Consider the following 14,207-nt stretch of genomic DNA (forward strand, 5'->3'; position numbering starts at 1 on the left):
ATTAAACAAAGCACGAACCAAATCAAACTCCCGACTGAGGTAAATATGTACAAGGGATGGTTCGTTCTTGTACAAGGGAACAAGTAAGTTCGGTTGTTTTGTTGTTTTCGCGCAACGCGTCCGATTTTCTTGGTGAAATTGTTTGTGTCATAAAGGGCTTTCGGACTTTTAATAGATCTCCACCAAGGGGCGGATTCCGCTCTCATGACGTCATATCGAAGGGGTTGGGTTTGGCGTCCGCAGTTTGAGCTGAGCTGGGACAGCGAGGTGGATCCGAGTTACGACTTCGAAGTTAAGTACTGAGGTGAGAGTGCGGACGGAGTTCTGCTGTTTCGGGGAGCGCCTGCATCTCTCAGCTGAGTGAACAGCGAGCAGCGAGTGCATCGTGCGAGTGATGCGGTGAGTTTGTCGCTGTGGACGATGTTTGTGGCGGCCCGCACGTGGACCTTCCGCTCGTGCGGGGTCTTGTACATCCTCGCGCCGTGGCGCGTGATACTAGATAGTGCAACGCGTGGGAAAACCGTTTGTCCGGTTGGAGGGTACGTTCTTGTCTGATAAAGTTGTTTTAGTTGTCCATGTCGTACTTTGATTCGTGAGTAACTGTCGCCCCTGGGGAAGTTCATTTATTTATTTACTAACCTGGAGATCACCTTTTATTCCTTCCCCTCCTCCTTCCGTTTCTGACCCATTCTTCTTCCACCATTACCTACGTCGTGTCCTAAAGGCGTTAACATCCGTGTCCTGGAGAAACTTTATCATTAACACACATACACACACACATACACATACACACACACACACACACACACACACACACACACACACACACACACACACACACACACACACACACACACACACACACACACACATACACACATACACACACACACACACACACATACACATACACATCCATATTCCATAACCGTCCATATTCTAAAGTCTAAACCGAAGGCACCACCACCTAGTAGTAGTAGAGCTGCCCAGCCAGGTAAAGCTTAGTCGGTTCGATGACTCAGAGTTCAGACTCCCAGACCCATTTGTGGATGAATCGTCTGACCCGAGCCTTACCTGCTGCACACCTGTACTCGTGGGTGGTGTTTGCGTTTTAGATTCGACGTTCCACGTTTCGAGGAAGAGATTATGTTTGAAATTTGTCGATGGCGCAATCTCGAGGCCATTCGTTACCTGGTTCAGCCTTTATAACCTATAACCTGTTTCTCATCGTTGATCTCCAACACCATTGGGATGGAGGGTGAATTAATTAATTAATTACACATCATTACAGAGCATCCAGCTGTTAAAAAGTGAGAAAGGACGAGGAGGGGAGATGAGAAGAAAGGAAGAATGTGTAGGGTTAACTCCACCACCCCGGGCATTTTTATGTATGTAGTATGTAGATGGCTTCGTTGCTACTGCTTTCATTGATGAAATGCTCTGGAGGAGTAACCTTGATCATGATATAATGATATCTACCATACTCTTCAATCAGTCTCTTGGTGGCAAGGATTATACAACTTATACTGGGTGGTTTGCCATTGCCTTCCGGCAGTAGTTGGGGTAGGCGAGTGGAATTTGTTCATGGTGCCTGCGATAACTCGCCTACTCTTGAAGGACACTGTGGGATCTTTAACGTCCACCAACGAATTCCAGCAGACGGTATTCCCAACTTTATTTCTGGATTCGAACCCAGGCCAGACGGCTTACCTCTTGACCATCAGCAGCGCTACAATAACTGTGGAGATAAGTAAATTAAACATAGATGGCTTCATCGAGTGACACGTGGTCTCGTTATTTTGCTGCCTGACACTGCCAAACCACAACGTGTGCTCATTATTCCGAGATAAACGTCACAAAACAACATGGAAGGTGAACTTTTTATGAACTTGGAAAAACTTTTCACGGACAAGTCCACATGAGATATCCAAATAGGGAAAGTGCGCACAGGTTTTGAAGGTGCAGGAGGTAGTTGCTCCCGTCGGTAGAGTTGTGGAGCACAGGGAGTGGGATTAAATGCTGGTGTAACGAAAGCAGAGTGAAGTACAGACATGTCTGCTTCATGACATCACCGCTCAGCTAGGCCACTCATCTCGTTGTCTGGGATCAATCGTTCACGCTCTCGCACGCAATTTCAAGCAGGATCACTTTCATTCCTGCAGTCACATGTTCACCATTGTTTACTCTGACTTGCACTTGCTGTGACATTCTAATTCATATAATCGGAGACAGCTTTCTCATTCCAATATATATATATATATATATTTGTATACAAGGTCGAGGCTCGTGTAAGAGCTAACATTGATCACAAAAAAGACAAACTGACACATAAAACATAAAACAAATGATAAAGGGAGCGGGAGAACAAGATGGAGAGCAGGGACATCAGGAGATCTGTGGGAGGGAGAGGGCTTGGGGGGAGGAGGCATGGGAAGGGTGGTGGGGGGGGGGGGGGGGGTGGGAGAGGTGGACAAAAAACACGTAAAAAACACGTGGTAAAAAAAAAAACACGTGGACATATGTCTAGTTATCGTGCTGTGCGTGTGCCATCATCATCATACGCAATATACCTGGTGTTGGCCTAATGGTTAGGGCGGTGGGCTTGGGATCCTAAGGTCCTGAGTTCGAATCCCATATATATATATTTGTATACAAGGTCGAGGCTCGTGTAAGAGCTAACATTGATCACAAAAAAGACAAACTGACACATAAAACATAAAACAAATGATAAAGGGAGCGGGAGAACAAGATGGAGAGCAGGGACATCAGGAGATCCGTGGGAGGGAGAGGTGGTGGAGGGAGAGGTAGTTGCGTCTTACTGCCAGGTGGGGTTGACTCAGCCTGTCTCATCCTTCTGAGGTCGGCAAAATGAGTACCTAGATAACTGGTTATAGAGAGGCACTGCATCAGCGGCTAGATGCGCCCACCGAAAAATGATGCAAACAGCAGCTGGGTGGCTGCACACGAACCACCCACCATCATAGACAATGACATTCGGCTACATTATTATTGATCATTGATAAATTGAATGAAAAGGACTTTTGTAGACAATAAACAAGTCAGCATCGTAGATGGGATCTCAATATGAAGTCAACAACCGACGCAAGTCGTCATCATTGTTGTTGTTTTTTGCAGCCTTTGGTTGCTGCTTGCATCATGCTTGGAGCAGTGCCCCTGATGCAGTGCCCCCTGCTGGTTAGAGTAGAAATTTGGAATTTGTCGAGGGTGCTGGTGATAGCTCTCTTACTCTTCACGAACAACATGTGAGGTTGTGGGGTCTTTAAGGTCCACCGACTAAAGCTGGCGGACGGGACGCCCATTTAACGTCCGACCGAGGGGCGGCACCCATTGGTGAATGACCGCGAATCAGAATGCCATTTTATAGCTGGGTGGGGGTTTGAATCCCGGCTATACGGTTCGGAGGCGTGTGCGTGCGTCTAGGCTCTCCTGCCATCCCAAGGGGCACGTGATGAGGTCTGAATACAAAAGGGGCCAATTCCTGGTTTAAGAAGATTAAATATGCCCCACTGCCTCGCTTCCTTTTCCTGCACTCTTGCCTATTTAATTAAAAATATCTTTGTAAGTTACGAAAGAAGCTCAAACGGCATTCCAACACTATTACTCTTTTAAACGTTTTACAAACCCAAAATAATTATTGTGCGGTGGTCATCTGGATTTGTAAGATATTTGATCGATAACAACGCTGTTGTACCATGGTCTGCGAATGCTTCTTCAGTTTATTTGGTGCCTCGATGTTACACCCTGGGTTGATGGTCACAACACGATGTATGAACTCCACATGTACCACACAATGTATGCCCCTCCCCCTCTGACTTTGGAAGCGTCCTTCTTGGATGGCAATACATCTGTACCATTGTAAGAAAGAACCACCTTTGGAGGCCATTTTTCCCGCAGAGAGCAGTTGTCATCTTTGTTGTTGGCCTTTTTGTTGGCCTTTTGTTGGCCAACAAAAAAAAAAACCTTACCCTTAAAACAAAAACAAAACAAAAATGGTAAAAAAAAAAAAAAAAGGTTGGCCTTTTTCGGGCACCGTGGTCCCCTTTTTGAAGCGATGTTTTATGGCCGGATGCCCTTCCTGCCGCCAACCCTGTTAGTAGCCTCTTGCGACATGCAGGAAATTACCAGTGAACTGGTACTCAATTTGCCGACCTCAGAGGGATGGATTCAGGCTGAGTCAACCCCTCTGGCGTTAATTACAGGGATCGACCAGGATTCGAACCCAGGATTCTAGGTTTTTATCCCAAGCCCGCACCCTGACCGCTAAGCCAACACCAGGCTTCACCATTGTAAGAAAGGAAGGAAACATTTCATTGATGCAGTTTAACATGGTCCGTTCACAAACTTCTCAATAGTCCAAAAAATGCTAACGTTAAACAGGTGGTGCACCACCATCTCATGCCATCCCCCATCCCTACCCACAATCTTTATTACCCCACTATAAATCCTTCCTGAGACGACCCTTTTTACCTGCTGCCCCCACTGTCAGCTCATACCCACACTCACACACGTACACACGTACACACGTACACACACACACACACACACTGAGACTAGCAGACGATACTATTTTGTTGGTGAAAAGTAAGGAGGACCTGATGAGACTGCTGTAGAAAGTGAAGAAGGAAAGCGAAAAATATGGTTTTGATATAAACCCAAAAAAACCTGAAGTCTTGTCAACTGAGAAGATTGTCGTGTTCAGATTGGGTGATCGTCATGCGGAAAGTTTCATCTTCCTGGGTTCTGAGATTGAAGTGAGTGGAGAATGTGGAGGATAAATTAAGACAGTTAAAATGGGGGATAACAGCAGTCTGTGCATTAAAGCTGGAGAATAACATTCATCTCCAACATCAATAATTTTTTGACAAAATCCTGGAAAGACAAAGATGTGACAAAACAAACCCAGATGAGGCTGGTGAATGCTCTGGTATTTCCAGTTGCAATCTGTGGATGTGAGTCATGGAGAGTGAAAATATAGAAAGGAAGAAGATTGACAGTTTTGAAATGTGATGTTGGAAATGAATGTTAAAAATTCCATGAACTGCAAAAATAACAAACAAATGAAAAATCACTCAGAGTGACGCTTGTCAAAACAGAACAAAGCAGAATGGCACTCATAGAGAATCCTTTTGACCTCACAAATAGTTGGTGGTTGAACTCAGGTAGCTGATATGAAAATCCAATTCAAATTTCAAGTCAATCAGATGAAAATTGAGGCTTTTAGAAATTCAAAAATAGTGGTTGACCTTTGGCCTATGTTGACCTTTTGGCCTACGCTGATCTCAAAAATAGTTGGTGGTTGAATTCAGTTCGCCGACTTGTAAATCCGATTCAAATTGCAAGTCAATCAGATGAAAATTGAGGATTTTAGAAATGTGAAATTTTGTTGACCGTTGGCCTATGTTGACCTTTTGGCCAATGATCTCAAAAATAGTTGGTGGTTGAATTCAGCTAGTCGATATGTAAATCCTTTTCAAATTTCAAGTCAATCGGGTGAAAATTGAGCATTTTAGAATTTTCCAAAAAAGTGATTGACCTTTGGCCTATGTTGACCTTTTGGCCTATGCTGATCTCAAAAGTAGTTGGTGGTTGAACTCAGTTAGCTGATATGTAAATCCCATTTAAATTTCAAGTCAATTGGATGAAAATTGAGGATTTTAGAAATTTGGAAAAAGTGGTTGACCTTTTGACCTTTTGACCTCAAAATACATAGGATCTTGTGGGACCACGAACTCTACCATTTGGTGAAGTTTCGTGAAGATCGATTTCAAATTGTGACCTATAGGCAAGTATAAGTGAGCGGACAGACGAACACACAAAAACCGGAATGATCAACATACTTGCAAAAAAATTTTTTTTTTTTTTGCCAAGTAATAAGTGCTTGAAGAAATGAGACCACCATGTACGTTAGAAGCACTGATGCTAAAACAGAAGCTGTCGTACTTTGGTTGGACACAGCATGTGCGCAGAAAAAGAGAGACTGGAGAAAACAACCAGGCTGGGAAGGGCTGAGGGAGGAACAGGCAGAATGTGTATATGCTGGATGGATAGGGTAACGGCTGCAGCAAAGCTGTCCCTACCAGAGCTTTGGGAAGCAGAGCAGGAGAGGATGTTTGGAGAATACTGATCAAGAATATCACCAGAATTCGGACACGACTTGATGGAACTAGATGCAGTGCCTTCAGAAAACATTCACATCCCTTCACTTTTTCACATTTTGTTGTGTTAAAGCCTGAAATTAAAATGGATCGAGTTGAGTTTTTTGTCACTGATATACACATAATAGGCCATAATGTCAAAGTGGAATTTTTGGTTTTAGACATTTTAACAAAATAATTAAAAATGAAAAGCTAAAATGTCTTAAGTCAATAGTATTCAACACCTTTGCTATGACATTCCAAATTGAGCTCAGGTGCATCCAATTTCCTTTAATCATCCTTGAGATGCTTCTACAACTTGATTGGAATCCACCTGTGGTCAATTCATTTGATTGGACATTATTTTGAAATAAACCCACCTTTCTCTATAAGGTCCCACAGTTGACAGTGCATGTCAGAGCAGAAACTCTACCATGAAGTCCAAGGAACTGTCCGTAGAAATTCGAGATAAAATTGTGAGGAGGCATAGATCTGGGGAAGGGTATAAAACAATTTATAGAGTGTTGAAAGTTCCCAAGAACACAGTGAGCTCCATCATTAGGAAATGGAAAGAGTATCGAACGACCCAGACTCTTCCTAGAGCTGTCCGTGTGACCAAACTGAGCAACCGGACAAGAAGGACCTTGGTCAGGGAGGTGATTAAGAACCCAACGACCACTCTGACAGAACTACAGAATTCCTTGGCTGAGATGGGAGAATCTACCAGAAGGCCAACAGTCTCTGCAACATTTCACAAATCTAAGCTTTATGGGAGAGAGTTCAGACAGAAGCCACTTCTGTGAAAAAGGCACATGAAAGCATGCCTTGAGTTTGCAAAATGGCACGTGAAATACTCTGAGGGCATGAGGAAAAAGATTCTGTGGTCTGATGAGACAAAATTGAACTCTTTGGCCTGAATGCATAGTGCTACTTCTGGTGGAAACCAAGCACGGCTCATCACCCATCTAACACCATCCCTAACATGAAGTATGGTAGTGGCAGCATCATGATATGGGGATGTATTTCAGCAACAGGGACTGGTATACTTGTAAGGATAGAGAGAACAAGGAATGGAGCCAAATAAAGGCAAATCCTTGAGGAGAACCTGCTTCAGAGTTCAAAAGACCATAGACTGTGGAAAAGATTTACATTCGAACAGGACAATGAGCCCAAGCATACAGCCAAAGAAACACTAGAATGGCTTCAGAACAAGAGCGTGAAAGTTCTTGAGTGGCCCAGCCAAAGCACAGACTTGAATCCCATTGAGAATCTGTGGTGTTACAGCCTGAAGCACACCAAGCAAAGCCTTCAATCACACCGGCTTTATTTAGGGTTATCACCCTCACAATCTATTCCTACACATAAAACAAAGGGAGAAGAGAGGGAAAAACCAGAGTAGGTCAGCATGAGAGGGTAGGAGTAGGCAGGTCCAAGAGTAGGCCCCAATGTGGGCCCAGCAGTAGGCCCCAGGGCAGGCCCAGCGGTAGCCCCAATGCTGCCTCAGCAGTAGGCCCCAATGCAGGCCCAGCAGTAGGCCCCAGTGTAGGCCCAGCAGTAGGCCCCAGTGCAGGCCCAGCAGTAGGCCCCAATGCAGGCCCAGCAGTAGGCCCCAGTGCAGGCCCAGCAGTAGGCCCCAATGCAGGCCCAGCAGTAGGCCCCAGTGCAGGCCCAGCAGTAGGCCCCAGTGCAGGCCCAGCAGTAGGCCCCAGTGCAGGCCCAGCAGTAGGCCCCAATGCAGGCCCAGCAGTAGGCCCCAGTGCAGGCCCAGTGGTAGCAAGAGTTTAATCCATGTCAACCATCAGGTACAGAGGTGGCCGCAGGGGTTGATCCGGCACAAGTCAACCTTCAGGTACCGAGATGGCCGCAGGGGTTGATCCGGCACAAGTCAACCTTCAGGTACCGAGATGGCCGCATGGGTGGATCCGGCACAACCTTCAGGTGGGGAGATTTCCGCTGACAACTCTACAAGCACACAAAAAGGCACTCCGCCATGAGGCCTCTTCCAAAATGGCCACTCCCTCCTCTGAATCACCTTCCTGTCCCCTCCCCTGCCCCACAGCCAATCATAGGCTTTATACCCATGGACCAAACCACTTGGTCTAACTCACAGGGGAGGGGGGGGGGGGAGAGGAAGAAGAAAAGAAAGGTCACAGACCGTAACATTGAGAAGACTTGAAGATTGCTGTTCAGCGACGCTCCTCATCCAACTTGACAGAGCTTGAGTAAATCTGCAAGGAAGAATTGGAGAAACTCCCCATATCAAGATGTGCAAAGCTGATACAGACATACCCAAGAAGACTCAAAGAGCTGTAATCGCTGCCAAAGGCGTTTCTGTGAAGTATTGACTCAGGAGGTTGAATACTTGTGTAAATTAGAGATTTTTGTATTTCATTTTCAATGAATTTGTAAAAACAACTTCTCAAAACATGTTTTTACTTTGTTATTATGGGATATTTTGTGTAGATTTAAGCAGAGGTTCAAGTCAAAGCAAACAATACTGAGCTTTGCAGAGAAGCGGAAGTGCTTTTCATTGCGCCATATATATATATGCAGAAAGGATGGTTGATGTAGGTGATTTTAGCAGACTTCCAAGTAGATGGAAGATGATTCAGGCAAATGATAAAGTGAGTAGAGCAGAATATTTGTGAAGTACAATATGTTGTCTTTCGATTAAAGCCATCAGCAAAGCGACGGGTACTTTTGCTAGTATGTATGTATGTATAATGTGTGTATATATATATATATATACATACATACATACATACATACATACATACATACACATAGAGGTAGTAGAAAACAGAGAGGCCACTGACCTTCCTGCCATGTGAGAGCCACAAACCAACAAGCGTTGACTTCATTGTGTGAGATACCATTAATTTGAAGAACTTTAGATTCCAGTAGAGACAGGTTAGATGGAATGTTGGGGCACCTGCTCATGGCGGAGATCAGTACTCCATTGAGGTACGGACAGAGGCCTTGTAGACTGTGAGTATCTCTGATTTTCCAAGGAAATACTTGGATGTACAGAAGATTCCCATTCTGCGGCTGGCTTTGGAGGCCGGCCTTGCTATGTGTTTGGCCCAGGGGAGGTCATGGTTGATGCTGAGGCCTATAATTTCAAGAGACTGAACCTTTTCCAGTTGCTGACCATGGAAATAGACAGGTGGTTTAGTTTGATGGTCCTTCCGTAGCATCAGGATGAGTTAGTAAGTTTTTCCAGGATTGAAGGACATGTTCCATTCATCAGACCAGCGTCCAATCGTACTTCTTGCACTCTCCCCACCTTCACTTTTCTTCTGCGGTTGGTCCATTTACAGGTTTGATCTCGTGTCTTGACTTTCATTATTAGCTTGTGATCTTTATTTGCAGTCCTCTGTCATCCTATCATGATCAATGAAGGTCAATTGCTTTCCGATTCAGCTTCAAACCTCGCTCTTCTACCTTTGGTGATGGAAATGTGTCATTTCTACGACTTGCTTTACTTTCTGTAAATGCGCATTGCAGGTTAAATTATTCATTTCGCAATAAATCGGAATATTTCTCAATCATGACCAAGTGCCAAGCATCCCAATTGGTGGACGATGTGCGCATTTTTGCGTGCACCTTGTATTTCACAGTTCACCTTTACATGGATCCCTGCAGTCTGCCACAAGGTAAGTTAGTTCACTGGATTCTCCAAGATTTTACATTCTGTCATAATGGTGTGGCCTCGGGCACGATTCCAGATTTCAAGTCAAACGCATTATAATACTGCAATGCATTATGTTATCCGTCTATAATACTTCGCGGTTATTTTCACTCGATTTTCCTACTTTCCGTCGAGGCATCACCCCGCTGCATGATGCTCTCACTATTATCGCTGATATTCCGAGGCACCGTGAGCATGAAACGATGTGCACAGGGTTGAGGTTGAGGTGGGAACAGGCATAACATGGATTGATATGAAATATTGAACTGCAGTATAATGTTTCCATGGCAGAGAGTTTTCCTTTGCCTTTGATTCTCAGTTTGAGAAAACATGTCTCGGCTGGCTCCGGTCGGGAGCCACAGTTATTTGTGTGTCATTGTTTTTCTCTTTTTCCCCGTTGCGTCGTGGTGCCCCGAAGGACACGGCACGCTTGCCTCCCATGGTGGCTCTACGGCCATGTATCTGCAAGTCATAATTAAACAACCTCCACAACAACAAAATACCTCGACTCTGAGCCTGACACCATTAATATCTTGTTTTATTTTAACCTCATCTCCTTAAAAAAATTTTAAAAATTAAAAATCTGTTTTTATGGCAGCTCGTTCTGTTCCACATTCTTTTTCAAACCATGTTTTCCATTTTCTACTGACTTCAAACCATTTTTAAGTGGTCAATGATGAACCCATGTAATTCATGATGATGATGATGATGTCCACTCCTGCATCATCAGATGCATATGGCGGCCGAAGCAGTTTCTTGACTATTGGGCACAATCCTGGTTGGGGCGTCACTCCTACGCAGGACACTCGAATGGCTCATTCATCCCAGTACCCTGGTACTCATTTGGTCTCACCTCGGAAGGATGAGAGGCTGAGTCAACCCCACCTGGTGTTAATTCAACGACCGACCAGGATTTGAACTCAGGACCCTGGAATCCCAAGCCAGCACCAGCCATAACCCATGTAATTAGTATGCTGTAATTATGCTGAATATATATTTCGGGATTCAGTGGAGTTGTAATTTTGGAATATAATGGAATATAATGGAATATACATGTAATTCAATGCATGAAAAATGCCATTTGGCCAAAACCCGCTGTGTTATATTTACCTCCGCCACCAAAAGTGGACTGAGGTTATGTTTCACCTCTGTTTGTCTGTTTGTCTGTCTGTGTTGCAGGATATCTCAAGAAGTTATAGGCAGATTCGGATCAAATTTGGTGGACAGGTTGGGTGTGTGACAAGGAAGAATTGATTCGAATTTAGTGAAGATCTGGATGCGGATACGAGAATTTTAAAAGTGATTCTTCACCATTGAGAGATGGGGTTGAAACTGATACATAGCGCAACATCTCAAAAAAATATGGACGGGTTATGACAAAACTTGAGGGATGAGTTGGTTTGGTGACGAGAACAAGCCGATCAGATTTTGGTTCAGATCCGAATCCAGATCCGACCTATCAGTGGGATACAAAACGTAAACTGTTCAGCCTGGAGGAGGTGTGCGCTCTACCGAGTGCCGTTCTAGTTTTGTGAAAGTTTCTACCTGGAATTTAATGTTCTTTTCCTGCTAAAGTAATTTCATTTTTGGTTATTTCTAGTCAAATGCTCTCGGTGTTCAAATATGCTTGTTACCATGGAAAAATAAAAGCAGTAAATATGATGCTTGATTTTGACTGGCCTAATTCAATCAACAAGACCAACATCATCAAATTATGCCAGCATTTGCCATGTACCAAATCAATTTACACAAGGTGTGGCCGTGTGGTGCATTCATCATTCATGCCACCTTCCCTCCTTCCCCCTCCCACTCCTCCCCTGTTGTTACAATCGCACGAAGTAATTCCACATCAAGAATAATAACACATGGAGTATTAAGATAGCACAGTATGAAAAAAATGCAATAATGTTGTTCAATATCAGAGATCTCCTTGGAAAGGTAGTGGAAGTAGAGGGCGTAAATAGGTTTAAAGTGAAATTAGATATGTACCTGGATGCAGTGGAGATAGTGGGATATCGGGATATTGGCCAGACTTGTAGGTAGTTTGTGTGTGGATGGGTGAATGTTTCTGGGGTTGGTGCAGCGCAGGCATAATGGGCCGAATGGCCTCCTCCTGCACCAAAGTTATTACCTCGGCCACCGTAGGTGGATGGAGGTTATGTTTTCACCCTTGTTACTTGCCGGAAAAGATTCCGGCAAATATGTTGGTTGGTTGGTTTGTCTGTCTGTCTGTTTGTCTGTTTGTGCGCAGTACTACGTCTACATCGTTGCACATAGCATCGCCATACTTTACACACATATTTGCCTTGCCCTGGAATAGACTGTGCCCAATTTTTAACTCTCTAGGCCAAAGCTCAAGCTCAAGGTCGCCCAAAACGTGAAATCAGGGGGATCGAGTTTTCATTTGAAATATATTTCAAAGCACTATAACTCTAAAAGTACAAGAGATATGCATACACTTACTGTTACTGACATATAGGAAGTCACATATGACATTTCATTTGGCACCATGACCTTTGACCTTGAGTGACCTTGAAAGGTCAAACTCGAGGTCAATAAAAAAGTACATTCCGGCAAGTCCTCGGTCTCTGAGCGATTTCTAGTCTGTTTGTTTGTTTGGCTGTCTGTCTGTGAACAGGATATCTCAAAAAGTTGCGGACGGATTCGGATCCGGCTAGTAGAATTTATAAGTGATTCTTCACCATTGGGAGATAGGGCCAAAAACGATACATAGCAGGATATCTCAAAAAGTTGTGGACGGACTTGGACGAATCTAGGTGGACGGGTTGGGTGTGTGACAAGGACGATTCAATTCGATTTTGGTGAAGATATGAATACGGATTCAGATACGATAATTATTTAATTAATAAGTGATTCTTCACCATTGGGAGATAGGGCCAAAAACGATACATAGCAGGATATCTCAAAAAGTTGTGGATGGATTTGGATGAAACTTGGTGGACCGGTTGGGTGTCTGACAAGGAAGAATCGATTCGATTTTGGTGAAGAGAGAATGAAAGTCTCATTGTAAATGCATTAATTAAATTATTTCTGCTGTCTGTATAATTGCACAGCAGAGGCAGAGTGGTGTGGGGAGACTGTGGGGTGGAGTTCCAGGTGATTTTGTAAACTCTCCCCTTTTCAGAAAACACTTTATTATAGCTTAATTCAACAATAATACACCTTTTGCCATTTCCCCCCAATAATTATGTTAGAAGACGTCAAATAATAGCTACAAGTCCAGGGTGTTGGTCATGTATGAGAAAGAGTCAAATCATTTTACACACAAATATTCGGCTTGTTCTTGTCACCTAACCAACTCGTCCACCAAGTTTAGTAAAAACTCGTCCATAACTTTTTACGGCGTAGCCCATAGCGCAAAGCCGTCTGGAACAGTGTTTGTCCGTCTGTATGTATGTCCCCTCAAACGTATACCAATCAGAGCTGAGGATCTGGTCACATGACAGGGTGATGTGATTACGTCTGATGTCATTATGGCGCCGATGGCGGTACAGCGGCTGACTCTCCACACTCCGCCATTTTGATTTATATGCCGTTCATGCCGAACATATTGTCGAACCTGTCATATATCACAATCACCATGCTCCACCTTTACGTTTTTCATCCAGTGTGAAACACAAACAAACCGATTGTTAAAATGACCATCAAATATCGAAAGCATCGTCGTTACGTCTCTTCCAACAAAACGGTACGTACCCAACCCTTGTAAGGTATAATCTAGATTACAGTAGATCTTCCCTCAGTTCTGTTAGTGAAACTTACCTCACAGATGACTGGATTCCTCCAAATTTCTTTGTTTAATGTTAGAAACAGCATTAGCCAATGTTTAAAAAGCTAATCATGTGCGTTTGTGGTTTATAATATTTTACAAGCCCGGCTACACCGCTGTTAGACTTTCAGTCTTGTTAAATATCATGTTATATAATCGCATTTCGCCCAATCTCTCAATAGTGAAGAATCACCTATAAATTAAATAATTATCGTATCTGAATCCGTATTCAGATCTTCACCAAAATCGAATTGAATCGTCCTTGTCACACACCCAACCCATCCACCTAGATTCGTCCAAATCCGTCCACAACTTTTTGAGATATCCTACTATGTGTCGTTTTTGGCCCTGTCTCCCAATGGTGAAGAATCGCTTTTAAATTTTAATAGCCGGTTCTGAATCAATCCGGATCTTCACCTCAATCTAATCATTTCGTCCTTGCCACATAAACTACCTCTCTGCCAAATTTCGTCCGAATCAGTCCAAAACTGTTGAGATATCCTGTTCACAGACTGACGGACAAACAAATGAAAAATTTGTCAGAGACTGAGGACTTGCCGGAATGTACTTT

General features: G+C 43.8%; 1 protein-coding gene across 2 annotated transcripts in view; it reads left to right on the forward strand.

The window, feature by feature from the left end:
• Positions 1 to 212: 212 nt before the first annotated feature.
• LOC137431685 (pleckstrin homology domain-containing family G member 1) overlaps positions 213 to 14,207 on the forward strand; it is a 176,264-nt gene continuing 162,269 nt past the window's right edge. For both annotated transcript variants that reach the window (XM_078780932.1, XM_078780933.1), the window contains exon 1: positions 213 to 399. The gene's annotated coding sequence lies outside the window, so the exon portion shown is untranslated. The remainder of the gene's footprint in view (positions 400 to 14,207) is intronic.

This window comes from Myxine glutinosa, chromosome 1, assembly GCF_964187855.1.
Source record: "Myxine glutinosa chromosome 1, kmMyxGlut1.1, whole genome shotgun sequence".
In the NCBI taxonomy this organism is placed as follows: domain Eukaryota; kingdom Metazoa; phylum Chordata; class Myxini; order Myxiniformes; family Myxinidae; genus Myxine; species Myxine glutinosa.